The sequence below is a fragment of the Protopterus annectens genome, chromosome 12.part0 (genome assembly GCF_019279795.1).
Source record: "Protopterus annectens isolate FY-2018-M chromosome 12.part0, PAN1.0, whole genome shotgun sequence".
Taxonomy (NCBI): domain Eukaryota; kingdom Metazoa; phylum Chordata; order Ceratodontiformes; family Protopteridae; genus Protopterus; species Protopterus annectens.
In genome coordinates this window covers 496180396-496205817 of record NC_056746.1, presented here as the reverse complement: position 1 = coordinate 496205817, position 25422 = coordinate 496180396, and the positions used below count along the sequence as shown (strand labels likewise).

General features: G+C 44.8%; 1 pseudogene; it reads left to right on the top strand.

Annotated features, from left to right (window-relative positions):
- The window catches only part of LOC122816178, a 243282-nt pseudogene that overhangs the window by 115630 nt on the left and 102230 nt on the right, over positions 1-25422 (top strand).

The window sequence follows — 25422 nt, the reverse complement described above, 5'->3', positions numbered from 1 at the left end:
CAACAGTGACAGAGAGCCACCCTGGAATATCCCCCTTTGAATTCTTATCCCTGGGGTAATAAACTGTCCTTTATCGTGGCTTAAATGCAAAGTGGTCTGCCATTGTTTCATGGTTACTGTAATGTAGTCAATCTGTGTAGGGTGTATCTTATACATTTTTAAGCGCTCTTTTATCCACGAATGTGGGATACAATCAAATGCTTTTTTGTAGTAAATCCATGCCATACTTAGATTCTTCCTCTTTTTACGGTTCTCCACTATAGCTGTATTTAACAACAAATGATCCTTTGTTCCATATGACTTTCTTTTATTGCCCTTTTGTTCTACTGCCACTATTGAGTTTTCTTCTAAATGACTATAAACTCTGTCGGCGTCAAATCCCATGTATAGTTTATACGTCGTTGGAAGATAAGTTAGTGGGCTATAATTTTTAGGGTAGCTTGCAGATTCACTCTTAAGTAAGAGCATTGTTTATCCTGTTGTTAACCAGTGTGGTGTCTGTTTGGGGTGCGCATATAAATAGTTCTTACTCATGGCTAAATCCTCGTGCAAAGATGTTAATACTTTCAGCCAAAAGTTCGGTACTGCATCTGGGCCTGGGGTTTCCAGTTACAGGCTTTTCTTAACTTTGTATGTTAAGTTGTCTATCTCACCTTCATTCTTCCTGGATGGGTTCGGAGCCGATCCTCGGCTCCGACTCGGCCTTCTACTAAAGCCCGAGAGCTATTTACTGGCTCGAGGCCACCCCATATCCCACAATGCTTGGCGCTAGATACCCAGATCTCGTTTGCCGCTTCACCTACGAGTTTGCGTTTTTACTGGCTCAGGTCGTATTAATCCTTTTTTTCCTTTTTCAGCTAATATTTAACTGTATTTTTCTTAGAGATAGATTGTCTTTACTTTGTAGTATAGTTATACTGTGTATCCCCTAGTTTGTCCCACTTAGGAAACGCGTTTTCTGTTAGAGAGTTTCTACCACCCCCTTTGTTTCTTCTATATTAGTGTTTAGCCTTCTAGTTTTTTTGTATATTTTTATTGAGGTTGTTGTTATTATTAAGTGTGGGTGATAGTGATAGTTTTTTTCTGCTTATTATTGTTAGCTTATCTAGTGCGGGCATGTGAGCGTGTCTGTGTGTCTTGTTTAAGCGCTAGTGTAATTTTTCTCTCTTTGGTATCCCCGGGCCAGTATGTCCAAGAATACCAAAGTTTCAGGCTTCAAGAAGTGTGATTCGTGCTGTCAGAAGATGTCTCTGGCAGACGGTCACACTCCTTGCGTTTATTGCTTGGGTTCCCTACACCTGCAGGACTCCTGCTCAGTCTGTCATGCCTTCAGCCCAAGAGTCCTGCAGGAGTGTAGGAACAAGCTTATCTTGAGAGGCCTACTCAAGCCAGAGGGATCCCCGGCAAAGCCTCAGTCGGAGAAATCCTCAAAGCCCGCCAAGCCATCGGCTCCCAGTTTGGAGCCGTCGCCGGGCAGAGCATCTGCCTCCTCTTCGGCTCCGGCTGGAGCCAACACCTCTAGACCTCAATCAGCTCTGACTTTACTGTTGGAACCGTCATTGGGCCGAAAACGTTCTAGGTCTCCTTCCCTAGAATCGGTTTGCTCGGCTCCGAGGTCACCGTTGCTTCAGTCGGAATGAAGCCATAGGTCCCACTCCTCTCGGTCTTCCAGGTTATCCGACCATGACTTGGAGAGGGTGGTCACTAGACTACTTAAATCGCAGGCCCTGGCCAAGATGTTAACCAGCCCTTCTCAACAGACTGTGGCTGTCCCAGTGTCTTCAGCAGTTCCTCCTCCGACTCCCCTTTTGTGTTCGGAGCCGGAGCTGATTGAGGCTTGAATCTTGGAAATGTCAGGGCAATACAACACCTTTCAGCTCCTTCGTCGGCACCAATCTCTTCATTGGTTCCTTCCTTGGAGGGATCTGGGTGCCGGGGCTCCCTCGTTGGCTCCGAGGGGGCGAGTGGCATCGGACCCTTGTCTGACCCCATTCTCCCTCTCAGGGCTTCGGCACAGGTGAGCTCGGCCCTCACATCGGCTTTGGGGCCGTCCCTCATGGTGCCGGGAGGGGTTCGTGTCTCTTCGGAGCGAGGACCCTCTGCTCTGCCTGACAGGGGTGCCTTCAAGGTCATGAGGAGCATGCTGACTCCTGAGTTGGCTCCTCGATTGGCCCCTTTGGCTCCTCCCCCCATGGTGCCTGCATTGGTCTCTGTCCACCCTCCTGACCCCAAGCGTGGAGAACAGACGCTCCAGGCCGCCCCATTGGGCATATCTTCCTCTTCCGAGGCCTCCCCTGATCATTCAGAGGAGCCCCCTTGAAAGAGAAAATGTAAGAGGAAACATGTTGACTCCCCCAAGTCAGTCACGTCTGATACCAACTTGGAGGATTCGGAAGGGTCCCCAAGAACCCCCTCTGAGGATGTCTCTTTTTCAGACATCCTAGAGATCCTTAAGCAGAGGGGGAAATGGACTGCCCTTAACCCTTCTGAGGACGAGTCAGTGTACCTGGATGTGTTTGGTTCTCGCCCTTCCATCTCCTGGGTGTCTCCACCCTTCGACCCGCTCATGAAAGTGGTGGCTCGAAGGGCGTGGTCAGCCCCGGACACAGTGGAACCAACTCCCCGCAGGCCCACTAAGTTCATTACAGCCCCACCCGACAAACAATTTCTGACAAAAGGTGTCCCTGTTGATGCCATGGTGGTGGCAGCAGCCACTAAGAAGGAGTTGGCTGACCCTTCGCTGCCTGTCCATCCACCTAATAAAGAGTCTAGGACAATGGACAGGTACGGGAAGTGGATGTTTTCTTCAGCGACCCTTTCCATGCGGTCGCTGAATTATCTGTGCCATTTCACCCGCCTTCAAAATGATCTTCTCAAGGAACTGGGTGATACCCTTCAGGATCCATCAGCTGTGGGGACTCAGGATAAGATTAACTCCCAGCTGGCAACTCTTAACTCTATCATCAGCTCCTCCATGCGGCTCATTTCTTATGCAGCTGATGGGGCGAGTAGGGCCGCAGGTACAGGCGTGGCTTTGAGAAGACATGCCTAGATGTGGTTATGTAACTTTGCTGACCCCTTTAAGGCATCCTTCACCAATACCCCCTTTGATGGTTCGGCTCTGTTTGGACCACAGGTGAAGGATACCCTTACCAGGTGTGAGCAGGAAGGCAAGACTCTCTCTGCTGTGGGAGTCCGTTTTTCTACTCCCTCTAGACCATACCCTATAGGTCAGAAGAGTGGAAAAATGTGGTTTCAGAAACCCCAGGGAGTCGTGCCTGACACACGTGGTGAGTTTCCCTCCAGGGGCAGAGGAGGGAACAATAATAGATGCCGCTCGAGGGGCAGAGGGGTTCTGCAAAATCAGGGTAGCAGAGAGTCTTTCTCTGACAAACCCTTTCAGCACCTCTGAGGGGCTGCCCGACTGTCCACCTTCGGAGGCAGTCAGGGGAAGATTGTCACTGTACCCAGAAGCCTGGCAACTCCTCACACAAGACAAATGGGTACGGTCCATCATATCCGAGGGTTACAAAATCCCCTTTGTCCACACCCCTGTACAAACAACCAAGTCCCTTCCAGATGTTCCACCCGGTCTAAGGGAACAAGCAGTGCTAGAAATTTCAAAACTGCTAAAAAAAAAAGGGCCATCCAGGCAGTCCCAACAGACCAGCAAGGATCCGGGATTTACTCCAAGTTCTTTTTTGGTACCAAAAAAGACAGGGGACTGGAGACCCATTTTGGATCTCAGCAGGTTAAACAAACCTGTTCAAAGAACGAAGTTCCAGATGGTCACGCTTCAGTCCATTCTACCCTTTTTGGGTCAGGACAATTGGATGTGCTCCATAGACCTTCAGGATGCGTACTACCATATCAAAATGGACAGATGCTCCAGAAGGTTTCTCCGCTTCCGGCTGGGAGCCAGTCACTATCAATTCAGAGCCCTGCCCTTTGGTCTCACCACAGCCCCCAGGGTGTTCACCAAATGCATGGCAGTGGTTACGGCTCACCTGAGACGGCGAGGATTCCAGGTGTTTCCATATCTAGATGACTGACTCCTTACTGCATCCACCAGGCATCAGCTACTGTGAGCCAGGGATTATACCATCCAAACTTGCTCTGAGCTAGGTATCTCAATAAATTTCGAAAAGTCTGCATTGTCGCCTTGTCAATCTATAACCTTTATAGGCGCAAGATTAAATACAAAAGAGCTGTCTGCAAAACTTCCTTTAGAAAGAGTATCAGACATTCGTCGACATGTGCAGGTCTTACTACAGTGCAAGAGGATTCAGGCCAGATTTGTACTGAAAACTTTGGGTCTCATGCAGATTCTTCAGTGGATGCTTTTTACCCAATGGTCTTTTCAACAACTTCCGATGTCTCACAACATAATAATCACTCAATCATGCAAAGACCACCTGGCTTGGTGGATGGTCTCCCCTCTAGTACTTCAGGGCAGACCGTTTGTTCTTCCTCCTCCTGTTGCCACGGTGACCACGGATGCCTCCCTGATCGGGTGTGTGTGTGGGGGGGGGTATTTTCAGGGCAGGACTGTCCAGGGCAAGTGGCAACCTCTAGAGTACCACCTGCACATAAACAACTTGGAGATGAGAGCGGTGCTTTTAGTGTTGCAAGCTCTTCAGGACTCTCTACCCACCGGGACTATTGCAATTCAAACAGACAATATGTCTGTAGTGTGGTACATCAACAAGCAGGGCGGAACCAAGTCCTATCCCTTATGTCGAGAAGCACTCAGACTCTGGCAGTGGGCGATCTCCTCTCAATGGTTTCTGATAGCAACGCACATCCCCGGGAAGTCCAACGTCATAGCGGACAGGCTAAGCAGAGCTATTCTCATGCCTCATGAGTGGTCTCTCAATCAGTCAGTAGCGGACACAATTTTCCACAGATGGGATCAACCTTGCTGCAACCTTTTCACAACTCCTCTCAACAGCAAATGTGACGATTTCTTCACCATTTCCCCCTCCCCGGCCACTCCCCCAGAGATGCTCTAGTTCACGATTGGCCCCGGGGTCTTCTGTATGCTTTCCCACCTTTTCCCCTAATTCCCAAACTAATTCAGAAGGCGACCGCATTGGGATCCAGGATGATCCTCATTGCCCCTTACTGGCCTTGACAAATTTGGTTCCCATTCCTGCATCGTCACCTGCTGGAGCAGCCTTGGAATCTGGACCCAGTGCCAGACCTCTAGGTCCATCAGTCGGGCGGGCTGCACCAATCCCTTCAGTCTCTCAACCTCACAGCTTGGTTGCTCCACTTCCAACCTTAGCCAGGCTTCCACGTATTTCTCAGCCGTTGCGTGAAATCAACCTTTCTTTGCACAAATCTATTACAAGGAGGACTTATGCTAGTAAGTGGAAACATTTCTCTTTTTGGGCAGAGGCTAGAAATATAGACCCCTTTACAGCCCCTGTCCATCACGTTCTAGATTTTTTAGCAGAACTTTTTCGAGCTGGTTCCTCGTCTGCCACCATTAGGGTCCAATTGGCTGCTATCGCAAATTTCCACACTGGCCTGTCAGAAACCAGCATCATGTCCCACAAACTTTGCAAGGCCTTTCTTAAAGGGACTATTTTACTTAGGCCCCCGGTCAGAGATCCCCCACCTCCGTGTGATTTAAACCTGATATTAGCTTCCTTGATTCTCCCTCCTTTTGAACCTGCGGCCTCCTGTTCTTTAAAATTACTCTCCTGGAAGACTCGCTTTTTAGTAGCCATCACCTCAGCTAGGAGAGTTTAGGAATTTCAAGCCCTCTGTATTCATCCTCCTCATCTTGTGTTTCACAAGGATAGAGTTTCACTCAGGACTAATCCTTCTTTTCTGCTCAAGATACCTTCCGAGACAAACCTGAATCAGGCTGTTGATTTACCTGTCTTTTTTCCTAACTATTCAAACAAAGCTGAACAAAAGTTATACCAATTGGACGTTCATAGGCAATTACGTTTTTATTTGGATAGGACTAAACAGAGAAGAAAATCAGACCAGCTCTTCCTGTCCTATGCTGAGGGCAAACAGGGCCTGCCAGTTTCTAAAGCAATCTTATCCAGGTGGTTGGCCTCTATTATTACTTTGATTTATCAACTGAGACATAAAGAACTCCCTACAAAACCAAAATCTCATTCCACCAGAGCGTTAGCTACTTTGGTAGCTTTTCAAGCAAGACTACCAGTGGAATCTATTTGTGCTGCAGCCACATGGGCCGCTCCTCATACTTTCATTTCACATTATAAGTTGGATATGGCCTCTAGGAGTTGAGCTGATTTTGGTTCCACTGTGCTCAAGAGTCTGTTCCGATGAGCCACCCAGGACTAAGGTGCTAGGGACGCTGTCCTATCCAGCAAGAATGAAGGCGAGATAGACAACTTAACATTAAGAAGTTATGTACCTACCATAACGTTCCATGTTAGTTGTCTTCTTCTCGCCTTCTTTCTTGCGTCCCACCCTCCATCCCCCTAGCCTGGACAGACTGAGAAGAGTCCCTTTTTGAGGCCTTCTTCCTCTGGCTGAGTCTTATCTGGGTTACGTCCTCCTCTGTTTTAGTACTGTAGGTAAACCTTGTAGTTTGGACGGGTGTCCTTAAAATTTTGTTCTATGGTGTTAGCTCTGCCAAACGAGATCTGGGTATCTAGCGCCTAGCATTGTGGGATATGGGGAGGCCTCGAGCCAGTAAATAGCTCTCGAGCTTTAGTAAAAGGCCGAGTCGGAGCCGAGGATCGGCTCCGAACCCATCCAGCAAGAAAGAAGGCGAGAAGAAGACAACTAACATGGAACGTTATGGTAGTTACATAACTTCTTATTCCACAAGTATGTGCAGTCACTGATACTGGTTATGTACTCTATTGCTATTATTAAGTATGTTACATTGTCCTGATTGTGTGTTTATCTTTTAACTATGCAATGCTTACTGTCATTTAAGCTTTCAGCATTTCTTCCTCTGTAGTCACTGTAAATTGACCCAGTCAAGTTGGTCTAAGTCAGTTAAGAAAATGTAGTTAATAAGTAATTGAGTAAGAGAAAAACATATCTTGATAAAATAAGTGCAAAGGAGATCAAATACAGATATCCTGACTTTAATCTATTCCTGATGTTTTTTTTTTTCAGTGGTATCCAGAGGTGCGCCACCATTGTCCCAGCACACCTATCATTCTTGTGGGCACCAAACTTGACTTGAGGGATCAAAAAGAGGCCATTGAAAAACTGAGAGAAAAGAAACTTTCTCCAATCACTTATCCACAAGGACTTGCCATGGCAAAGCAAATTAGTATGTTGCTTTTCTTCTTGGAGGATCATGCTTCTATGTTACATTGTCTGTTTTGTACCAGTAAGGAACATCTGAGCTGAGAGTGGGGGTTGTTTGTTTCCAAATGTCATTTTAATGAAGGAAATTGAGGAGAATGTTTGATTAATTCAGAAACAAGACTTTCAAATGAAATCCAAGACATTTAATGCTGCCATCATTTCAGCAGTGATATACAACATATAAACTTTCTTAGCCTAGTAAAGCATCAGAACTGGGCAGTTTCTTTACTTGTGCAACTCTGAGTTAGTGTGTGTTGGTCTGTCTCATTGTAATTTACAAAGGCTGAGCATTGTAGACCCCCCTTGTCTAAAGCAGCATTAGTAGGTAATCATATCAGTTGGTTGGACTGCACAAAATCAAATTGGTTGCTGGCTACATATGGGCTAAACTTCTGCAGTTTTAACAGTCTTTGACAGATAAGCTTTGTATTCTTTATTGTATTTTATTTTGGTTCTATTTTCCATACATTTTATAAAATAGTGTAGTCTCTTAATATGTGTTCTAATAGTAAACAAATATTGCATTTGATGTTGTTAATCTTTATTCGTTCCTTACCGATGGGTCTCGGTTCAGTCCTCGGAACCGACTAGGCCGATATAACTAGCTCGCGCCAGCCAAAAACTCTTGAGCTAAGTTTTACCCATAGTGTCCCTCTCCTCATCTCCCCAGATCTCGTTTGCCACGTAGTACTCAACACATATCAAGCCAGCTCTCAGCTAAGTAGTTGTGATTTTTTTCCTAGAAAAATATTCTTGCCATCATTGCTATTCCTCCCTTTTTTCTCCCCTTTCTTTATCCCTTCTTAACATCTTGTTCCTAAAGAACTTGCTGAAGAAAGTTTGACTGTCCATTCTCCGAACAGAGAGTTCTGGATGATAGACAGACTAGGGAAGTGGACTTGCGCTTCAGCAACCTTCGCCATACAGTAGCTGAACTATCTGGCACATTTTACCTGTCTTCAGAGGGACCTGATTACAGACCTTTCAGGAACCTTGGCAGGGGTACTGCTTGATGAGGTACATGACAAGGTTGCCTCTTGGCTTGCCACCGTAAAGTCTATTTCGAACTCCTCAATGCAGTTGATCACCCATACAACCGAGGGGGCAGCCAGAGCAGCCGGTTCAGGCGTTGTCATGAGACGTCATGCCTGGATGTGCTTGTGTGACTTTACTGACCCCTTCAGGTCTACATTCACCAATGGTTCTTTTGATGAGACCTCTTTTTTTGTCCCAAAAGTTAAAGACACTTTAGCCAGGTGTGAGGAGGCTGGAAAGACCCTGTCTGCCATGGGCGTATGATTTTCCACCCCTCAATGATCCTATACCAGGAATCAGAGAGGTGGGAAGATCTGGTTCAAGAAATCCCAAGGGCCTTTCAGTGACACATGTGGTGAGCCCTCCCACCGGGGCAGAGGGGGAACTCATCTGGGAGATGCCCTTTCTGTGGCAGATGGGGCCCGCAAAACCAGGGCTCCAGGGATTCCTTCTCTGGGCAGCCCTATTAGCGCTCCTGAAGAACAGCTGATTGCTTACCTCTGGAAGCAGTCAGGGGACGTTTTCCCCTGCACCACTTGGCCTGGCATTCAGTAACATCAAATTCCTGGGTGCAGACAGTAATGATCACAGGTTATCATATCCCCTTCCCCAAGCCACTAAGGTGAATCCCCAATGTTCCATCCAGTCAGAGGGATGCAGCAGCACAAGAGGTTCTAAAGCTGCTGGAAAACAAAGAGTCATCCAAACAGTCCCACCAGACTAAATAGGATCTGGATTCTACTCAAGGTTCTTTTTAGTGCCAAAAAAGACAGGGGACTGGAGGCCAATTTTGGACCTCAGCATCCTAAACAAGTTCATCAGACAAACAAAATTCCAGAAGGTCAAGGTTCAGTCTGTCCTTCTATTTCTGGAAAAAGATGATTGGATGTGCCCCATAGATCTTCAGGATGCGTACTACCACATAAAAATGGACAAACAATCCAGAAGATATCTCTGCTTCTGGCTGGGAGCCAATCACTACCAATTTTGAGTACTGCCCTTTGGTCTCTCCACAGCCCCCAAGGTGTTCATCAAATGCTTGGCAGTAGTAACAACTCACTTGAGACTGCAAGGATTCTGTATGTTTCCATATCTAGACGATTAGCTCCTTACCGCTCCAACAAAGAGTCTACTGCTTCAAACCATACCCTATACTCTAAAACTGGCAGACATACTAGGAATCTCAATAAACAAGGAAAAGTCAAAGCTGGTACCTGTTCAATTCTTAAAGTTCATTGGTGCGACGATTGACACAAAATCCTGCCTAGTCGCTCTACCTCATCACAGGTTACTAAGGTTGAGATCTCAACTCCAAGTGATACTCTCTCAAAACCTAGTTCCAGCTCGATTGGTCTTACAACTTTTGAGTTCCATGGCGGCAAGCATCACTCTGGTCCCACTAGCGAGATCCCATGTGTGGCTGCTTCAGTGGCTCCTAGCATCTCAGTGGTCTATAATGACACACCCAGTGTCTTACCCAATCTGCATAAGAAACCGATGCAAACAAGATCTCAATCGGTAGATGAAGTCAGAAGACGAGTTATGGTGTCGTCCTTTTTCACCCCCTCAACCCAAAGCCATAGTGACCATGGACACCTCCTTCATAGGGTGGGGGTAGGGCATTTTCAGGGAAGAACCATTCAAGGCACTTGGTCCCCCTTAGAGGCCAATTTGCATGTCAATGTCCTAGATCTGAGGGCAGTATTTTAACTTTCTTAGCCTAGTAAAGCATCAGAATTCCAAGCGGCCCTCCCGTTGGGGACAGTTGCTATCCAATCGGACAATATGTCAGTAGTCTGGTACATCAACAAGCAAGGAGGAAACAGATCCTCCCCATTATGTCAGGAAGCCCTGAGAGTGTGGCAATGGGCAATAGATTCTAACTTCTTTCTCTTAGTAATGCACATTCCCGGGAACTCCAAAGTGATTGCAGACAAGTTGAGTAGAAACATTCTGATGCCTCATGAGTAGTCTCTAAATCCCATAGTAGCGACACAAGTATTTCGTTGTTAGGGGTCAGCCTTGCTACTATCTCTTTGCCTCTCCCTCAAACCACAAATGCAGCAGCTACTTCGCCCTGATCTCCCCTCAGGGGAGTCACTGAGAGATGCTCTGATACACGATTGGTTCTCGGGTCTACTTTATGCCTTTCCGTCTCTTCCCCTCATTCTGCACTTCTTAAAGAAAGCACAACAGTTGAGAAGCAAAGTAATCCTCATTGTACCCTATTGGTCCTGCCAAGTCTGGTTCCCCTTTCTGTGGCCTCACCTGGTTCACCGCCAGTGGACTCTGGATCCAACCCCAGGACTCTTGTCTCATCCACAGGAGCTGGTCCGTCCCGACCTACCAAGTCTCAAACTGACCGCTTGGTTTCTTCACTTCCTCTGATTGCCAGGAAGAATAACCCATCTTCCCCAGTGTGAAGGATACTTCTGGCCTCTCATAAACCATCCACCAGGAAACTTTATCATAGTAAATGGAACAGGTTTGTGATCTGGGCTAAAGAACATGGACTAGACCCCTTTTCAACCCAGATCCATAAGGTCTTAGAATACTTGTCAATTTTACTTCAATCAGGAGCCTCAACCTCTACCATCACAGTTCACTTAGCAGCTATCTCCAATTTTCATAATAGTTCTAACGATTTCTCATTAATGTCCCACCATCTCTGCAAAACCTTCCTAAAGGGAGTCATGCATTTAAGACCACCTCTTAAAAATACCTTTGAACCTTGGAACTTGACAATAGTCTTTCAAGCATTAACTAGTCAACCATTTGAGCCTTCAGCCACATGCAACATAAAGTTATTATCCTGGAAGACCTTATTCTTGGTAGCTGTCACCTCAGCCAGGGGACTATCAGAGTTGCAAGCTTTGTGTGCAAATCGCCCATACATCATTTTCCACAAAGAGAGAGTATCACTTCCGACTAATACCTCCTTTCTACCCAAGGTTATTTCAGATTCAAATCTCAACCAGTCCATTGATTTGCCAATTTTCTTCCCAAACTTTTCTAACAAAGGTGAATACCTTTTACATTTGCTAGATGTACATAGACAAATATGTTTTTACTTAAACAGAACAAAATCATTCAGGAAATCAGACCAGCTATTCATATCATTTTCAGGCCTAAGATTGGGCAAGTCAGTTTCCAAAGTCACTTTATCAAAATGGTTAAGAGATTGTATTACCTTTGTCTATCAACAAAACAAAATACTTCTACTAACTAAAGTCAAGGTTCACTCCACAAGATCAGTGTCCACTTTGGTGGCCTTTCATTCTAGAGCCTCTATGGAAGACATTTGCGCAGCAGCTACCTGGGCAACATCTCATACCAGGGACGTCGGGAAGCGTACTGACTGTACGCACTTCAGTACAGTTTTTGTAATGGAGGGGTAGCAAACAGGCACTAGGACCCAGGGCATACCTCTCAACCATACTCATTTTTTTACGTATTTTGAGGCAAAATAATGGGGTGCTACGCAAGGGTGGCCGCAGGCAGGTGCAAGGGGGTGCACTTGCACCCCCCTTTAATCGGCTGACCAGGACATTAATTTTCTTGTAATTAAAAAAAAAAGTTTTGTTTTTTTTTTAAGGGCATTCCTCTTTAAGAATGCCCTTTAAGCAACAATTGGAAAAAAACAAAAAAAACAAAAACTCTGAAGTCTTTAAGGAGGACCAGTGTTTGCTTGTGTCGCAAACTGAAATCGTAAAATTTTAAAACTTCCGTTGCCTGGCCCATTCAAACGGAAAGTACGAATTGCCTCCTGCTCTTAATCTTTTTCCCTGACTTTCTTGCAGGTAAGGAGATGCTGATATATGTTGCTGGGGGATTTTGTTTCCGCTCTACGTATGTTGAGATCGTGTTTCTCTGGATATATACTGCTGAGGGAATTTTGTGGGAAAGTCGCACAAGCATTCATCTCATGAATTAGGGAAACAGCAAGTAAAAATCAGCTAAAGCAACGTAACACATTTTAGACTACAAATAAGGAAGGTCAGTGTAGACGAAACCATGTGTTGCAGGTAGGACAACACAATTCTGAGTACAGATACGAGGCAACACTGAGTCACCTTCAGTTTCTGAGTATCAGGAGGAAATGGCTTAGTTTTTAATTTAAATTAAAATAGATAATATTGCACTGCTTTCACACTCTGAAATTAAACATCTAGGCAGTTCAATGGCTTAGAAATTTGTAAACTGTAAAACAATAATAATTTGACAATGCAGTTAATTAAGAAAATGTTTTTTTGTGTATATGTTTTTCTATATGGTTGCTTGACAGACAAAAAGCGTAGTTTGGATAAAAAAAATTGAATACTGGTGTGGTCAGTTAAAGAAGAGTATGTTTAAAACTCATTTACAAGACTGGGAGACATGACTCTGTCTTTTAAGAAGTTGCTCACTTATTTATGCAAAATAATTCTAGAAAAAGTTATAAATTGTGTTTTAAGAAAATATTCTGAACAGGCTTGTGCACTACTTAGGATTAAAGATGTAAAACACAGAAGATCATATGCTGAAACAGTTTCCAGTAATTGATTTGTGTCTATATGACTGGGTGCATTTTAAATTAAGCAACAATTTAGAAATACATAATGTGTTCTAAATGCTTTTGGCTATGCAGTAAAAACATTAAAACATTGTCTGGTTTAAGCTGGATCAGAATCCTGACACAAAAATATCAAGAGGTAACATAATGTAATTAGCAGTCTGGGCATTGAGCCTAGTGGACAGACAGATTTAGTCACAGCAGGTCAACTGGCATGCATACAGTTTTCTATAGCATGTTTGCAACTTACTGAGTTGATGGTTGTTATGTCACTGTTGAAGACATCAGGAATGAGTATTATTGTTTGAGCTAGCTAGTTTTATGTAAAAATGTCCAGAAAACTGCTAACAAGTGAATTTAGATAGTTTAATTTATTCAGTATTTGTTGCTCCATTAAGGACTATGCAGTTATGTCTGTTTAGCTTTAACTGAGACAGGAAGGGGAAAGATAAATGCTGACCACCAGCAATTTTAATGATATATCCAGTGAAGAGGCAGAATCAAGGGTGCCTGCAAGACAGGGGCAATTATCCAGATTTTTGCCTCATATTTTCAGTTTGTTTCTCATAAAATTTTTGTCTCTGACAAATCATTGAGGACCGAAGTCAGAAAATATTGGCAGACATTTCAGCTTTAGACTTCATATCTTTTAGAAAATGCATACTAATGCAAAACATGTTGTTCTATCCACTTTCTAAGGAGGAGTAGCAAGTTGCTACGTACGGATTCAGAGTATGTCAGCACTTGACTGTTTTTATGTAAGGCGATTAGGGGCATATTTTATGTGGTCTCCATTCTTTGATGGATTTATATGTTCAAAACACAAAGCAAGGCTGTTACTTGAACCCTGACCTGGCACAAAACAAGGGGCTTACTATTTTTTTTTTGTGAATGATTTTTATCAACTGCATTGGATGGAGCATTTGGTTGAGATTTTAAATATGCTAAATGTAAGTAATGTGAGGGGCATCTTAAGATAACTTTTACAATGATAAGTTATCATCATGCTTTCACAAGTGGTCTTTTTATAAACAAGGTGGACTGGGAATTATGGTGAATAGTGGAATCCTGTGGAGAAATGCACCATCTTCCAAAGTGAGACAAGTGTGTGAATTTCATTGATGTAGCATACACTTTGATGTTTTTGACTTGCAAACGTGAGATGAAATTCAGATGTTTTTGATGAATGTTGCTTGTTTTGAGGAAGTTTTAAGAAAACATCAGAATCTATGTGAAAACTAAATACAACCTCAGTTCTTTTCAGGAGCTATGAGTGCAACTTTGTAGCATGCTCACTTTTGTAAGTGTAAGAAAGTGAAGTACTCAAGAGATGTGTACGATATTTTAAGTATACCACTGGTGGGGATGGTGTTTCTTATGCAGGGGGTTTATACTCTGCAGAACCACTGACTCTATTAAAGTGTCAAGTCCCAAATGGGAAAAATGCTTAGTCTTTCTGGAGACACTGGAAAACATGAAGGTCCTACCGAACACCCTGATATTGGGCGATTTCAATTACCCTACCGTTAACTGGGAAAACTACTCAAGTACAAACTCCCAGGTCCAGCGCTTCCTGGAATTTATCAACTCAAATGCCCTGGATCAGCTAGCTGGTAAACTCCCCTACCAGAAGTGAAAACATATTGGACCTGGTCATCACCAACATGGGCGACAGGTGTTCCACACCAGAGGTCAACCTATCACTGGTTAGATCAGACCATAAACTAATCACTCTGGATGTCCACACCCCACCACCACCCCCAACTAAGGAAACCACAGTAAAAAGCTTTTCTAAAGCAAACTTCACCTTACTTAAGACAGAGGTGGTAAGTTTCACAGCCCCCACGCTAAAGGATAACACTGCCCAAGATGCAGAAACCTTTACAAATGCACTCTATGAGCACCTACAAGGATGCATGGATCATGCCATCCCTAGCAAAATCAAGACTCACTCCCCTAAGAGAAGGAACCCAGTCTGGTGGACCCTTGCCATAAACAGGCTATACAATAGAAGGAGGAAACTAGTTCAGAAAAAAGCAAATCCCAAGAAGGAAAGACATCCCTGATCAGTATCAGTAAGAAACTAAGGTCCCTCATAAAATCATCCAAGGCTAACTTCGAAAGAAAAATAGCCAAGGATTTGAAAGATAACCACAAAGCCTTCTTTAGCTATGTCAAGAATCTAAATGGCAACTCGCAGATATGCTCTGAGCTAGTGCAAAATAGCACAAAATATACTGAACCCACTGATATTGCCAACATCCTGGCAGATAGATTCAGTGCAAACTTCACCCCCCTCTCACCCCCAAAAGGGCCCACAACAATACTTGAAAAGTGTAGTGTCCCGGAAATCACAGACGCACAGGTGAAAACAGCCCTTTCAAAAGCCAAAAGCATAGTGTCAATGGGGCCAGATGGTGTCCCAGGCTGCGTCTTGCACGAACTACAAAATGAACTAACCCCCCCCCCCCACCTAAACACACTGTTCAACCTCAGCCTCTCCACAGGTTACATGCCCATAGAATGGCGCTCAGCAATGGTTATTCCACTCCACAAAGGAGGGGCCATAACTGACCCTGGTAACTATCTCCCCATAAGCCTGACTAGCCTGGTCTGCAAGGCTATGGAGCGCATCATCATGGAACTCATTAGCAAAGACATTGGGCCAGATTCACAAAGGCTTGCACAGAGTCTAAGATTAGAGTAAGATTCCAGACATCCAATATGTCTGCCGAGCGATCCAGCAACAGCCGTCAGGGGTGTGCATGAGAGCTCCTAAAACTACTCTTGCACGGACAGTGTTATGTTATGCAAATTACCTCATTGGTGCTGAAAGCTATGCAGATGAGGTAAATTTGCGATCCAGGAAACACTAACCTGTCCGAGTAAGAGTAGAGTTATTTGCAGAAATGTACTCCGTTGGTAACGGAGTACCATTCTGCAAATAGCAAAACGGAGGTATGACAGCTCCAAATAAAGGATGCATCCATAGATGAGGAAGCATGCCAGTGGCCAAATATAAGGCCATTGGCATTTTAACCTGTTGCAAAATATTAAAAATAATTTTTTCCCCCGATCTCCGATGTTTAAGTGTAGTGCAGTGCCACGCAAACGTGCGGTGCTATAAAAACCATGGGGAAAAAAAGCCAAAAATAGGCATTTTATTAAAAATATTCCTCTGCCATGCAGGTGAATGGCAGGCTGAAGACAACATGGCTACTGAGTAGTGGTTGCTAAGGGGGGAAGCTCAGTTTGAGAGATGTAACCAAGCATTAGTAGGCAATCCTATGCAAATGAGGATAAGGATAGTGAATCCCAATTTTCCCTGCCATTTGAACCATGTCCCTAGAGTGTAAGTGTAGGATTAGGGGAGTAGTAGAGTAGAAGATAGGTGACATCATGAGGGGGTATGTATCAAAGACTGTAAGCTTATTGGAGCAGAGTGGCATGTGTTTGCTGTGAGTTACTCAGGACTGAAAGAGGCGTGTCTACAGTTGTCTTAACTGAAACCCAGAACCCGAAGGTGTACGCCATGGATATCACTAAAGTTTCTTGCAAAGATGCTTTCACTGTGTGCGCGCCTGTAAACCCATCTAAGCCTGTATGTGCGTGTGTGCACCCGTGTAAGCCTGTGTAAGGCTGTCTAAGCCTATGTTCGCACATGTGCACCTGCCTAAGCCTGTGTAAGCCTGTGTGCATGAGTGTGCGCTTGCGTGCGCGTGTTTGCGCGGCGCTGCCCCCAGTGGAAACAGAAAGGGAAAAGGAAGGAAAAGAAGTAGTAGGAAGTTAACTAAGGAGAACTAGCAGAGCTACCAGGTGAAATCAATCAGAATCAGCCAATTACACAGGCAGTACACTAGCCCAGCCCAGCCCAGCACTTAAAACTCTGCAAACAACATTCCCCCATGTTTTTCTCAGAAACACTGCAACATTGCAGTCTACAAAGAGAAGTGAAAACTTAAAAAGCTTAACTGAGACAAAAAATGTTAGGGGCTGCCATTGCTATTATAAGGCAACATGTGCAAAATGCTGAGGGTGGTGCCATTGCGAATGCTGCTGAGCAAGCCACAGTGAGGAGACGGAGAAGAGTGTACAGACCCATGGTAACCTACCAGGGGCTACATGAGATGGAGATTGTGGAGCACTATAGAGTGGACAGAGATCTCCTGCAGCAAATTGATGAGCTGTGCAGGCCACGCCTCACACACAGAACCAACAGAGGGGAACCCATCCCAGTGAAAACCAAGGTATGTGTTGGCCTATGAATACTAGCAACAGGTACCTTCCAGAGACCAACTGGTGATATGATGGGGATTTCACAGGCATCAGCATCCAGGGTACTTCACTAGTTCCTGAATGCCATGTCAGCACATGTCGGTGATCATGTATATTTCCCCAATTCTCGTGAGGTATTGGCCAGCAATATGTGTCTCTTCCAGCAAATAGTGGAATACCCTGAGGTAGTGGGTGCAATTGACTGCACGCACATACACATCAAAGCACCAGCTGGTGAGCAGGTTAGGGCCCACATCAACCGCAAGGGCTTCCACTCCATCAACTGCCAGGTCGTGTGCGATGCCCAGGGCATAATACTGAATGTGTGTGCTGGCTGCCCTGGAAGCTACCACAATTCCCATATCTGGCATCTGACGCAGCTGTACCAGACATTTGCCAATGGGGACATTCCTGACGGTCACCTAGTGGGGGATGCTGGATACGCACTGGAGCCGTGGCTGATGACACCCATCAGAAATGCACGCACACCTGAACAAGAACTCCATAATTAGGCACACACACAAACATGAAATGTAATTGAGCATGTGTTTGGGATGCTCAAGTCACAATTCCGGTACCTGGACACATCTGGTGGATTCTTGCAGTACTCACCAGCTACATGTACCCAAATTGTCATGGTATGTGCCATGCTACACAGTATGATCCTGCGAAAACAGCTTCTGCAGGAACAGCATGGGGCAGGGCCGAACAGCCCCCCACCATTGCCAAAGCCTGCACAGGCACAGCGTGACTTGGAGGAACAACAACCTGAGCCTGTCCCAGTAGGCAGAAGGAGGCGTGCCCAGTATGCCTTGGCCTTGGCAAAGAGGCAACGCATAGCACATACACTGGCTCAGTAAGAACCCTGGAAATTATACCTCTCTCTGACTCGCACATAAAATAAAAGGGATGCCTAACTTGACACTACTTGTTTCCACACATGTATAGGGAGTGTACTATGTGCATCCGACATAGGCAGCCCTGCAGTACCACCTGAGGCATGATTGACATGTTTTAAGCAATATAAAGCAGTGCTAAGCAGCTTTTACCACTATTTAGTATATGTAAACAAAATTGCCTGCGCTAACTAGTGCAACGTCGGGCAACGTTGAGCAATGCTGGGCAAGGTCGAGCAAAGTTAGGTAAACATGCTCATATCTGCTTTACTGTTCTTTAAGCAGTCTGGTCTGCCCAGCATGAAAATAAAAAGCAGTGACAGGGCTCGAACCTAGGATACTGTGCACTATAGTCACAGTACTGAACCACTAAGCCATGACAGCATTTCAGTGGCACAGCCACAGCAGGACAATTCTACACTAATGCAAACACAAAGAAATGCTGTAGCATGCCCCTAAAGAAGAATATGGGTAACCTCCCCCACAGGCCTATGCAGACAGAGAACAGCAGGCCAGGCGGTGTGATGTGGGTTGGGTAGGCTATGAAATCGCAATCTAATGTATGTGATGTACGTGACAGTGGACGCTAAGATCTGTAGTACAGTAGTATGCCTCAAGCCAGTACGATAGGCAACAGCACAGACTGAAATGGAGTACCTTACATAGCAGTGGAGGCCTAGCAAATGTGTATAAGTGTCAGGTGAACCCCTCATCCTATGTACACCCACAGTAAAAAGCAGGTGTGCCCCGGGTAGAAATGTACAAAGAATAGCTGTCCCCCCTGTATGTAGAAATCTTGATAAGTCTATGCAAAGTATCTCGTGGAAGCCCTGCAGGCACAGCATTATCCCTGTTGATTTATGACACAAAGGTGAGCCCTGCTGTAAAAATACAACTTGATTTTCCACACACATATAGTATAAATGTCTATAGTGGCCGTGCTCACACACTTCAACAAATGTAGTGGATTTCATTCAGCATCACACTGAAAGGTCATACTGGGCATGCTCACACACTTAAATAAACAAAACAAATGTCAGGCTACAACATACTGAAAGGTCATACTGGGCATGCTCACACAATTAGGCTAAATATGGAGGTGATAATAAGGGATATATGGACAAATGTGGTTAGTCATCTCTACTTCCAGAAACACATTCACAAAGTGCTTAGAAAATCATGCTATGTGTTCACACAACCTGCCAAGGTCTGTGCATGTAGGTCAAAGGAGGTTCCCTCTACTCATCAGTCATCAGACCCGTCAGAGAGTACCACAACACACTTGTGATGAATCCGACTAGGCACCGTCAGCAGCTGGAAAGACCAGTGAAGTACCTCAACAAGAGGATTACTGGCCTCAAACAGTTGCCCCATGCAACAAGACTGAATTTAACCCAATCTGTACTCTGTTGCATACTATCTACTCAGGAGATCTCTGCAAAACAGACAGGTCCATGTCATGGCAACACTCAGATCTGTTCTGAGTTACAGCTCAATGGCACTAAATATACAGACCCAACTGATATTGCCAACATCCTGGCAGATAGGATCAGTGTTAACCTTACCCCCCTCTCACCCATGAAAGAGCACATCACTATAATGGAAGACTGCAAAGTTGCTGTCATCATGGCTGCACAGGTAAAAAACATTCTCCAAAGCCAGTATCACAGCAGCCATGAGACCAGATAACCTCCCAGGCTGTGTTCTACACAAACCACAGAACGAACAGGCACCACACCGACTTACCATGTTCAGTCATAGCCGCACCTCAGGCTTTGTGCCAGCTGAATGGTGCACAGCAACGGTTATCCCACTGCACAAGGGTGGAGACACCATGGACCCCAGGAACTAGCGCCCCATTAGCCTGATGAGCCTGCCCTTCAAGGCCATGGAATGTATCATCATACAACTTATAAAAAATACAGTTGTAATCCCCAAACCCTGGACCACAACCATGTTGGGTTTGTAAAATGCAGATCATGTCTCCTAAACCCGATAGATGACATTGAAGCAGTCACCAGAACCGTAGACAAGGGTAAGGTGGTTCGCACAGCCTATGTAGATCCTGCCATGGCTTACACCACCCCACACTCTGTAAATATAGATAAACCCACTAAACGAGGTATAAATTGCTATGTCACAAGATGGGTTGCCAACAGGCTTACTGACAGAACACACACTGTGAAAGTAGCAGACTCCACGTATGACTTTGAACCACTGACAAGTGCAGTATCACAGGGTCCAGTCCTGGGTCTTGTCCTGTTTAGTTTCTACTTCCCTGAAGTAAACTTTAACATGGAAGGTCTGTGGCTACTGAAGTTTCCAGATGACTGCAAACTAGGAGCCATAATTGTAAACACTAAAGATGTGGACATCCTACAAAAGGGCCTCACTGAGACAGACGGCTGTTGTCAAAGCCATGGGTTCAAGCTCAATACCAAAATGTACATTGTCATCCCCTTTGTTAAAAACTTTGTAGCCATGAACTACAACATAGGCGGTAGTATACTTAACACTGAAAGTGTGACAAGAGACCTTGGGTCACAGGTGGACAGTGGACACAACTGTGATAATCACATCCCCACAGTAGTCAGGAAATCCTCCTATGTGGCACACCTCATCACAAAAGGTGTCTCATGCAGAATAGAAGAGGACATTGTTCCCCTCTTCTCATCACTCACTAGAACCATAATAGAGTGCAATGCCCCTTTTGCTATGTACCTCACAAGACAACTACAACTGGAAAGTTTGCAGCAATACCTCACAAAGAGCATTAGTGGCCTGAAATACATGCCATACACAGACCATCTCAAAATGCTCCAGCCGTACTCCCTTGCATATCACTTACTCAGAGGTGTTCTCTGCCTAACATACAAAGCTATGTCAAACGCAGAGCTGTTGGACATGCTCCATGTAAAACACTCACATTCCCTCTGATCTTAGGACCCAAAACCATGAGTGAAATACCAAAGGAAGGGGTGTATCCATTTACCTTACGGATACCCACACCTACATGTTAGTGGCACAGCATGAGGCCTTGAAGACCATGCAAGTGCAACTAAAATTGGGCAAAGCTGCTTTTCAGATTGTAGCCTGCTACAGATCACCTACCTTGTCTCAGGAACCTCACTCAGTAATCCTGCGAACAGTGGAAAATACAAAGGTTCTATCAAACATCATTATATGAGGAGATTACAACTACCCAAACATTGAGTGGGAGAATTACTCATGTAAAACGTCCTTTGCCCAATGTTTCCTAGAGTTTAAAAACTCTAACACCCTGGAACAGCTGGTCACCATGCCCACTAGAGGTGACAACATACTGGACCTGATCATCACCAACATGGGGTACCAGTGTACCACAACAGAGATAAACCCCTTGCTGGTAATATCAGATCATAAAGTAATCACGCTGGACATCCACATCCCGCCCCTCCCCCCCAGTCAATGAAACCACTGTGACGACATTTTCAAAAGCAAACTGCACACTTCCCAAGACCAAAGTGGAAAGTTCCAAAGCCCCCTTGCTATAGGATAATGCCATACAATCTGCCGAATAATTTACAAGTGCATCCTATGAGCATCTACAGGGATGCATTGATAGAGACATCCCAAATAAAACCAAGATGCACTCCTCCAAAAATAAGAAACCAATCTGGTGGTCATTGCCCATAAATAAGCTAGACAACAGCAGAAGGAAACAAACACATGATAGAGCAAACTTCACAAAAGGAAAGGCATCACTGATCATTATTAGGAAGAAAGAATGATCGCTCATAAAATAATCCAAGGCCAGTTTCTAAAGACAAATTGCCAAGGAATGTAAGAATAACAACCACAAAGCCTTCGTTAGCTATACCAAACATGTAGGTGGCAACTTCCAAATATGCTGTCAGCTACTGAAAAATGGCAAGAAATACACTGAACCATCTTACATTGCCCACATCCTGGGGGACAGGTTCAGTGCAAACTCCCCCCCATCACCCCCAAAAGGGCCTGTGTCCATCCCTGAAGAATGCAGAGCCCGAGACGTCATGGACATGCAGGTAAAGACAGCCCTCTCCAAAGCTAAGAACACAGCATCAGTGGGACTGGATGGTGTCCCAGGCTGCGTCTTACACCAGCCCCAAAAGGAACTACACCCTCACCTACATTCACTATCCAGACTCAATCGTACCACAGGCTGTGTACCCAAAGAATGGCATACACCAACAGTCATCCAGCTCCACAAAGAGGGTGCCACAACATAACCTGGAAACCATTGCCCTATAGGTCTACTCAGCCTGGTTTGCAAAGCTATGGAGCAAATTATCATGGAACCCATAAACAGAGACATTGGGGACCTCCAGACACTGGACTCTACCTAACTTGGCCTTGTTAAAGGCAGATCCTGCCTCCTAAACCTAGTTGACTTATTTGAAACATTTACCAAGGACACAGATGGAGGTGAAAGTAGTCCACACAGCCCACCTCGACCTCTCTATGGACTTTCTACACCATTCTCCACTCTGTCATTATGGATAAGCTTACCAGCTTGAACATTAACAGCTATGTCACAGGATGGGTGGCCAAGTGGCTCACAGATCAAACACACATGTTCAGGGTTGCGGGTGCCATGTCTGACTCTAAACCAGTCACAAATGGCATCACACAGGTCTTGGTCCTGGGACCCCACCTGTTCAGTAGATACTGCTTAGAGGTACAGGCAAGCACGGGAGGAGTATGGCTGAACAGGTTTGCAGATGACTGCTAACTGTGGTCCATAATCGACTCTACAGCTGACACAGACATCCTCCAGAAGGGTCTTACAGAGACAGATACCTGGTGTCAAAACAATGCCCTCAAGCAGAATGCCAAAAAAAGCATAGTCATCCCCTTTGGATAAAACAAAGTGCACACAAATTACCACATAGTTGGTAAGCCGGTATGTACGGAGAAAGTCATTATGGCCCTGGGGACACAGGTAGATAGTAAACTCTCCTTTGATGATCACATGGCCAAAGTGTTTGGACATTCCTTCTATGTAGAACACCTAATGTCACCTAATGTAACTCACTTTGTCTAGTCTGATGATGTCACCATCCTACAAATATACCTGTGGAAAGGAGAACTCACAGTAATGTGTATAGCTCGTTGTGTAAATGCATACTCCTGTAGTATCATGAAGTAGTTAGGTAGGGGTTTGAATCCTGCACTTGACAAGTGTGTGTGTGTGTGTGTGTGTGTGTGTGTGTGTGTGTGTGTGTGTGTGTGTCTGTGTGTGTGTGTGTGTGTGTGTGTGTGTGTGTGTGTGTGTGTCTGTGTGTGTGTGCGTGTGTGTGTGTGTCTGTGTGTGTGTGTGTCTGTGTGTGTGTGTGTGTGTGTGTGCATGTGTGTGTGTGTGCATGTGTGTGTGTGTGTGTGTGTGTGTGTGTGTGTGTGTGTGTCTGTTCGAACCTCTTTGGAGAGTAGTAAAACACCTTAAAAGTGGTATACAAATCTTTCTTAAGTCTGATGATGTCACCATCCTACAAATATACCTGTGGAAAAAAGAACTCACAGTAATGTGTATAGTGCATCGTGTTAATGGGTACTCCTCTAGTATCATGAAGTAGTTAGGTAGGTGTTTGAATCCTGCACTTGACAAGTGTGTGTGTGATCTCCTTGGAGAGTAGTAAAACACCTTAAAAGTGGTATACTAATCTTTGTCAAGTCTGATGAAGTCGCCATCATACAAATATACCTGTGGAAAAGATAACTCCCAGTAATGTGTATAGCATGTCGTGTTAATGCATATTCCTCTAGTATCATGAAGTAGTTAGGTAGGGGTTTGAATCCTGCATTTGGTGAGTGTGTCTGTGCTCTATGTGTGTGACACTGTTTGTCAATGTTGTGGGTTTTGCTTTTACTACTGTATGACATATCAGTTTGACAAAAGTATGTGCATTGCACGTCAGGTAGCTGTGTGGCAAATACATATACATACATGTGACCTCAATTATTTCATAGGTGGGAACCCTGCTTTCTCCATGAACACATCTGTCATCTTTGACAGAGTGTGCTGCCACTTTCCAGACCTTAGGTCACATGTATGCTTGTGACAAGGCCAGCCACTGCAGTGATCCCTGGCCTAGGTCATCTGTGTCACACACACTCATTACAGTTTCTATTGAATTGGGAGTGAGGGTTTATGGCTGAGATATATTACAGACCTGTTCAAATGCAGCAAAGTCTGTCAATGATGGCTATTAATTATAGGTGTACAACAACCTTTGTGGATATGCATGCAGACCCCTTATTGCTTACGTGATCCAGCGAGGGATTTCTAAATACCTTTGGAAATGTGATTACCAAAGTAGAGATGACGTAACACTTGGCTGCATGTACACATCGGTACCTGTTCAACATGGTGACTACTACCTATGTGGTACTGTGGGATACTATGTTTTGTAAAGGTGGATGACTATGCTCTGGTTGGCTTATAGCTTTACAGCGTGGGTTTGACAACAGGTATCTGTCTGTATGATACCCTTGTGGAGGATGTGTGTGTCATCTGGAGAATGCATTATAGGTCACAGTATGCTTTTCCAGACGTGGACGGACATATCCCTACTGTGATTGCTTGTACCTAAGAGAGCTATATGGCAAACAGTTGTAGTCTCAGGAATGGGTGCAGGTGAATACCAGTGGTTACTGGCATAGTATAGTACCTGAAGGATCCAAATGTTACTGTGTGTCCTACATCTGTGTGTCAGTTGTCAAGACATCATCTAACGATTGTTTATGGTCAGGCTGTTGAGGTTATGTATACTACCAGAATGCAAAACAATGACAGATAGTAACAGTATCACCCACAGCACAGTGTCAAACCATGTCATACACACATGTGTACTCAAGTTCCAAAATGTGTGTAGTACAATGCATACTGGCCACCAATAGAAACTATGGAGTGCTACTGTGTAACACAGGACATGTCACCCTGCCCATGTCTCTACTATGCACGTACATGCAGACAGTGCACCTCCACCATGTTTACAAATGTACACCTGAAAATCTGTGCTACACACATCCCACACGTACTGTCCACTCTCTAACACATTCTGCCAATACTACACACATCAGGCAAGTGGCACGTGGGCAGACAATACACTACTGGAACTAACATTGGTGTAAACAATTCTACATTGACAGTCATAGCTTTAATGCATCATGCCTGCTCAGCTACACCTTCAAGGATATCATTACGCTCTACTGCTGACAACATCCTAACATTGCTACACTGCTGTAAAGTCACACTGTGCATCAGCACCATGATAGCCTGTTCCTGCATCAATGTTACAGATGACAGGAGGTGGCACAGGTTTCATC